Genomic DNA, 7,293 nt, shown 5'->3' with positions numbered 1-7,293 from the left:
TTCCTCAAATTGTAAAAACATAACATTACCATATGACCCAGCAATTCCACTCCTGGGTATATACCTGAAAGAATTGAAAACATACATCTACACAAAAACACGTACACGAGTATTAACTAGCCTGAGCAAAAGTGAGACCCTGTCCCTACTAAAAAAAGAAAAATGCTCTAAAATTGATTGTGCTGGCTGGTCCAATGAACTTATTAACATTAGTGTCACTAAAGTTGGTATACAACCCCCCCCACTGCTAAATTTGATTGGCTTAAAATAAATAAATGAACAAGTAAATAAAATTGATTGTACTAATAGTTGCACACCTCTGTGAATATACTAAAAAACTAGAAATTGTATAATTTAAAGAGGTGAACTGTATATGTTAATTATATCTCAGTAAAAAATGTTACATATATGTAAAAAAAATTCAGTGGCGCTGAAAAGAGCTGCTAATATTAGGTAAAGTATAGTGTTATTAAGGGAGCCTGCAGGACATCCACAACCAAGCGAGATGGTCAGGAAAAGCATTTATTGGATGGTCAGGCCAAGAAAACGATAGCATATAAATTGAAATGCAAAGGGTAAATTGAAATAAGCCATAGCAGCAGTTCTTAAACATTTTGGTCCCAGGAGTCCTTTCAAATTTTAAAAATTATTGAAGACCTCCAAAAAGCTTTTTTTAAATTTTTCTTGTATCTATCAATATTTATCATATCAGAAATAAAAACTGAGAAAATTTAAAAATATTTATTAATTCATTGAAAAAGTCATAACAAGCCCTTTATATTGTAGCATGAATAATATATTTTTAAGAAAAATGACTATATTTTCCAAAAACAAAACAAAAAAACTAATGAGAAGAGTGTTTTTCATTTTTGCAAATGTCTTTTTTCTCTTTAATGCCTGCTTGATAGAAGACCACAGGATAGTTATAACTACTTCTTCATTCAGTTGTATATTGGTTGCAATTGGTTGAAGTATATAAAGAAAATCCAGACCGGATGTGGTGGCTCATGTCTGTAATTCCAGCACTTTGGGAGGCTGAGGCAGGAGGAGTGCTTGAGGCCATGAGTTTGAGACCAGTCTTGGCAACAAAGCAAGACCCCATCTCTCCAAAAAAAACCTTTTAAAACTTAGCCAGGTGTGGTGACACGTGCCTGTAGTCCAGCTACTCAAGAGGCTAAGGCAGGAGGATTGCTTAAGCCCAGGAGTTTGAGGTTGCAGTGAGCTATGATAACACCACTGCACTGCAACAGAGCAAGACCCTGTCAAAAAAAAAGAAAGAAAGAAAGAAAAAGAAAGGAAAGAACGAAAGAGAAAGAAAAGAAAGAAAGAAAGGAAGGAAGGAAGAGAGAAAGGAAGGAAAGGGAAGGAAGGAAGGAAGGAAGGAAGGAAGGAAGGAAGGAAGGAAGGAAGGAAGGAAGGAAGGAAGGAAGGAAAAAAGAAATCAAACAACTAAATAAATGAAGAAATATTCCATGTTCATGGATAGGAAGACTCAATTTTGTCAAGATGTCAGTTCTTCCCAACTTGATCTCCAAATTCAGTGCAAAGTCACACCAAGTAATTTTGTGGATATTGACAAATCATTTCTAAAGTGTACAGGAAGAGGCAAAAGACCCAGGATAGCTGTATTAGTCAGGGTTCTTGAGAGAAAGAGAACCAATAGGATATTTATTTATTATAAGGAATTGGATATGTGATTATGGAGTCTTGAGAAGTCCCCTGACCTACCATCAACAAGCTAGAGACCCAGGAAAGCTGTGATGTAATTTCAGTCCAAATTCTAAGGTCTGAGAACCAGTGGAGCTGATGGTATAAATCCCAATCCAAGGGCAAGAGAAGATTGATATCCCAGCTGAAGCACACAGGCAGTCAGGAAGGAAAGGAATCCTCCCTTTCTCTGCTTTTTGTTCTACTCAGGTCATCAACAGATCAAAGGATTCCCACTCATATTGGGGAAGGCAATCTGCTAAGGCTACCCGTTCAACTGCTAATCTCATCCAGAAACATCCTCGTAGATACACTCAAAAATAATGTTTAATTTGGGCACCCTGTGGCCCAGTCAAATTGACACATGAAATTAACTATCACATGTTCACCCCTTGTCAATTTGGCACCCATACACATCTTAAACCACACTTAATCTCCAAATAAAGACAATCACAAAGTCACAATTCTATGTAAAATGGTACAACTATCCTGTGTCCAACCAAAAAGACATAGAGGAAACTTAAATGCGTATTACTAAAAGAAAGAAGGCAATCTGAAAAGTCTACATACTGTATTATTCCAACTATATGACATTCTGGAAAAGGCAAAACTATGGAGGTAGTAAAAAGATCAGTGGTTGCCAAGGGTTAAGAGGGAGGAATGAATGAATAGGTGAAGTACAGAGGATGTTTTGGGCAGTGAAACTATTCTGTGTAATATTATAATTGTGGATACATGCCATTATACATTTATCAAAACCCATAGAATGTACAACACCAAGGGTGAATCCTAATGTAAACTATGGACTTTGGGTGATTATAATGTATCAGCATAGGTTCATCAATTATAACAAATTGTAACATTCTCATGTGGGATGTTGAAGTGGGAGAGACTGTACAGGCATGGGGTTAGGGGTGTGTGTGAACTCTATACTTTCTGCTCAATTTTGCTATGAACTTAAAACTACTCTTTTAAAAAAAGGTCTATTTAAAAGGTGGTGAGGAAGTAGTATATCAAAAGTGGAAGCCCTGGTAAACCCCTCAAGATTTAGAATGGGGCATCTAAGGGTAGAATTCTGAGGCTAAGGGTATACCTGAAGTAAAGCAAGACTTACATGAATTGTAACCCAGCTTTGAATATTCTGACAGCCATAAAAATCTCACTCCTTGAAATTGAATTAAGGTGATTCTGGTTCCTACTGCCCCTAGGACAAAACTCCTCTCTGAAGGAAGAAAACATTGTTATTACAGATTATTTCAGCAGTGTTTCAAATATTATACAAAGCCCAGTGCACAAAGATAATCATGAGGAAATAACACATTGTGAATAAGAACCAAAAGATGCAAATGCCTCCAGGGGCTCTAGAATTATTAGAAACAGGCTTTAAAATAGCCATGTAAATTATATTCAAGGTATGATAGAGAATTTCAACTGAAAATTGGAAATTATTAAAAAGGACATAGGAGATTTGAAAAAGACCAATAGGAATTCTAGAGCCAAAAAAAATGTAATCCAAATTAAGAATTATATGGATGGGACACATCTAAAGAGAGAACTAGTGAAATGGAAGATAAATCAGAAAAAAAAATCCAGACTGAAACACAATTTTTATTTTTCTAACTAATCTTGGAAAAACCCCTTGTATTTAGTGTTTTGGAATAAAATGCTCTAAGTAGAGTTTCTGCACAATCACTTTTAATTATGAATTAATTTGTCATTGAAGTAAAATTCACATAACATACAATTAGCCATTTTAAAGTGTACAATTCAGTGGCACATAGTACATTTACAATGTTGGGCAACTACCACCTTTCTCTAAAAACCTTTTCATCACCTCAGAAGAATTCCTCATACCCAAAAAGTAATCACTTCCCATTCTCCTCTTCTACTATCCCTTGGCAACCACTAATATGCTTTCTCTTTCTATGGACTTGACTATTTCATACTTCTCATATAAAAGGAATCATCTAATGTATGATCTTTTGTTCCAGAACTGTCACTGTTTTCCACAGCCACTGCACCATTTTACATTCCCAATAGATCCTTCAGAGGGACTCCTTTGTCCATCATTCTCCAGGCCTCTTGCTGCTGCCCTCTGGTAGGTTCTTCTTTTTTTTATTATAATTTCCCTTGGTCTTATCTGAAGTGGACATTGTAGATCATATCTTTTGGGGTTTGCTCAGCTTTGACAGCCTACTGTCTGCTCATAAAATGTTGAAGTCCAAAGGGGTTTTTTTTTTTACTCTATATTTGCAGGCTTTTTCACTCCAGAATCATGGTTTCTTTGAAGCAGTAGTTGTCTCTCAAGAACCTAGGTCTCTTGAGAAATTCTACTTCTTGCAGTGGGAGACCAGCTTGTTTTGGACTAACTCTCTTGTTGAGACTAACTGGAAAATGTGAACCTAAGAAAAAGAGAAAAACATACTTGGTTTTGTTTTTGGTTTTTTTGTTTTATTTTGTTTTGCTTTTTAGTGTCTGGTTTATTTAAACTGGCCATCAGAGGCCCCACGATGGAGCAGGAACTGAATGGCTAGGAGCTGTAGGGCAGAGCAGGGCAGGGATGTCCAGGTATCACAAGGCAAAGGAAGGTCAGTAGAGCAGCCAGAGCAGCGCTAGAGCCAGACTGAGCAGGGGAGCCCAGGCACCACGGAGCCCAGCCCCACTCATGGCCTCAGCATAGAACCTCATCACCTTCTCATTGGCGTTGCCCTGGTTTGGGTCAAACCACATCTGGATGCAGTGGCCACTCCCTAGGCTGTAGTTGCTAACTTTGTAGGAGTGACTCCAGATTTCATTGCATAGAGCAGCAGGTGTTGGTAAGTAGAAAGGGAATGGGTGGCAGGCAGCTTTCACTGGGCACTGATTATACCCTAAGGTCCAGTTCCAGCCCTTGTGCCAGTTGCTCTTGCAGATGTAGTAGGAGGACCAATCTTCCCACCAGCGCTCACAGTCCTCTTTGCACAGGGGCACATTCAGGACGCTCTTTGTGCCAGCTCTGGCCCACCCGCTGGATCCAGGGCCCCAAGTTAGGGGAGCATTCTTAGAGGCAGGTGTGCTGAATGAAATGCTGTTTGCAGCCGGGCACCATCTCTCCACAGTGGTCCCAGTTGAATTCATACAGGTAGGAAATATCTTTATGGGCTTCCTAGATGGTGTTGGTGGAGTAGCAGGCATTCTTCTTCCAGGGAGTACACTGTTCATGCAATTTGTCCTCAAGCCTTGGCTTTTCCTTGTGGTGCTTAGAACATCCATATAGATGTTGAGATGCTCAGTCCTGACCGGAGCAGTCTTGGGCTGGGCTCCCCCTAACCGCAGCCACCCACACTAGAAGAAGCAACAGCTTTGTTGTCATCTGCTGGGCCATGGCTGTTTCTGAAGGAAGAGCTGTGGTTAATGGCCAACATACTTGTTTTAAGGCATCTGAGACTTATCAAGGCAATGAGGATTTTGGGGGACAAATCTCATAGAGAAGAGAAGCCCAGAAAAGTGAGCCCTATTTTTGGTGCCACTTTTTCCCTTGTAGAATTTGCTAACCCAAAGGGATGGCTTAGAGGATGAGATACTAGGCAGAAAGCAGTGGCCAAGAGACTGCGTAGGTAAGCAGGGGTTTGGGGTTGAGGAAACAAGTTGTTCAGCTGAAGAATATACATTTTTTTTCAAGCACACGTGATCACTTACCAAAAATTGACCATATACTAGGGCTTAAGGCAAGTCTCAACAAACTTCAAATCATCTAAAGTATGTTCTTTGATCACAATGAAATTTAATTTTTTTAATGTTTTATTTTTTTAAAGGCTGGTCAAGTGAAGCAGTGGGAGTGGAGAAGGAACAAAGGAATCTGTAACTGGTTGTGATCAATTAGTTGTAAACATCACTGCACTGGGATCAACCGATCACAATGAAATTAAGCTAGGCATTAATAACAAAGAGTCATGTAGAAAATTCTCACATATTTTGAAATTTAGGTATAAACTTCTAAATAAGCCATGAGTTGAAGAAATTACAGTGAACATCAGAAAATATTTTGAATGAAATAATAAAAATATTAATACATGTCAAATTTTGTGGGATGAAGCTAAAACTGTGCTTAGAGTGAAACTTGTAGCTTTAAAATCTACATACATATTAGAAAAGAAGAAAAGTTAAAAATCATTCTTAATATTAATCTCAAGAATTTAGAAATAGAAGAGCAAATTAAAACCAAAGAAAGCTTTAGATATAAAGAAAAGAATTTTACTTCCTGCAGATGTTCATTCTTTAAAGTTTTAAGAATTACTTAGGGAGATTCTATTTTATGACCAGCACAATATAATGCCCTATACAGACACAAGTAAGTGTATGATACAGCCTCTACTCTAGCAAGTGGCACTTCTTTAAAGATTAGACAGAAAATATTGTGCTGGTAAATAAGATTGTAAAGAAACATAGTGCTTCTATCTCACCCACCAGCCTATGCCCCTCTCCCACCCAAGCCATTTTGGTTTCTCTTGCCTATGCTGGATTACAGCTATGGCTATAATCAATGTTGCTCTTGTCTGCATCCCAGATTCCTCTGTCTTGGGACTTTCCCCCACTTTCATCTTTTTTGTTATTTAATCCAAGATTTTCCTTCCTGTTGATCCCAGGTTGTAGGGTTGCTGGAGAAAATCAAGTTGTTATTTCATAATCTTGAACAGGTTGCAATATAATGTTTACAGGAATCTGCATAGAGGACCTGGTAAGTGAGGAAGGAAATTTTATTTCTATTGGAAGTCAGACTTGCAGAAGAATTGGGGTATTTATTTATTTTTGAGACAGAGTCTCACTTTGTTGCCCAGGCTAGAGTGCAGTGGCATCAGCCTAGCTCACAGCAACCTCAAACTCCTGGGCTCAAGCAATCCTCCTGCCTCAGCCTCCTGAGTAGCTGGGACTACAGGCATGTGCCACCATGCCCAGCTAATTTTTTCTACATATATTTTAGTTGTCCATATAATTTCTTTCTATTTTTTAGTAGAGACGGGGTCTCACTCTTGCTCAGGCTGGTCTCCAACTCCTGAGCTCAAACGATCCACCAGCCTCGGCCTCCCAGAGTGCTAGCATTACAGGCGTGAGCCACCGCGCCGGCCAATTGGGGTATTTAAATCCAGTCACTGAGAGGCAACGATCCCAGAAAATCAAATTACACTAAGAAAAGGAGACAAAGTGTAAATTCATACCCTGGCCTGCAGTCACTTCAACAAATACAGCAAATACGGGAGAGGCTTACATGTTTGAAAGAAATTTACACTAAAAATTAGTTTGGCCATAGAGAAGAGTACGGCCGGGAGTGCTCGCAAACATAGTTACAGTCATGACGTCATTCTGGGGCCTTCACTTAAAGGCACGGCTTGAAAGGGAATAAAGTCTAACGGCACTAGCCAGCATTTCAAATCCAGATGCATGAGGCAGACAAGCACTGAGACGGCTCCGCACTTCTTTCAAGGTAAACTATATCATTTACTGGGGCAGTTAAAAAAAGAAAACAAAAACACCACGCGAAGTTCCCTTTTAGAGCTCCGGCTACGCAAAGGCTCGGATGAGTTTCCGGGAGATCTCGCGATATAGTAT

At 39.1% G+C, this 7,293-nt stretch overlaps 1 pseudogene; it reads right to left on the bottom strand.

Annotated features, from left to right (window-relative positions):
• Nucleotides 1-4,172: 4,172 nt before the first annotated feature.
• Nucleotides 4,173-5,468, bottom strand: LOC123643878 (annotated as a pseudogene).
• Between the last annotated feature and the right edge of the window lie 1,825 nt (nucleotides 5,469-7,293).

This window comes from Lemur catta, chromosome 8, assembly GCF_020740605.2.
Source record: "Lemur catta isolate mLemCat1 chromosome 8, mLemCat1.pri, whole genome shotgun sequence".
NCBI classification, from domain to species: domain Eukaryota; kingdom Metazoa; phylum Chordata; class Mammalia; order Primates; family Lemuridae; genus Lemur; species Lemur catta.
This window is presented reverse-complemented; position numbering and strand designations above follow the sequence as displayed.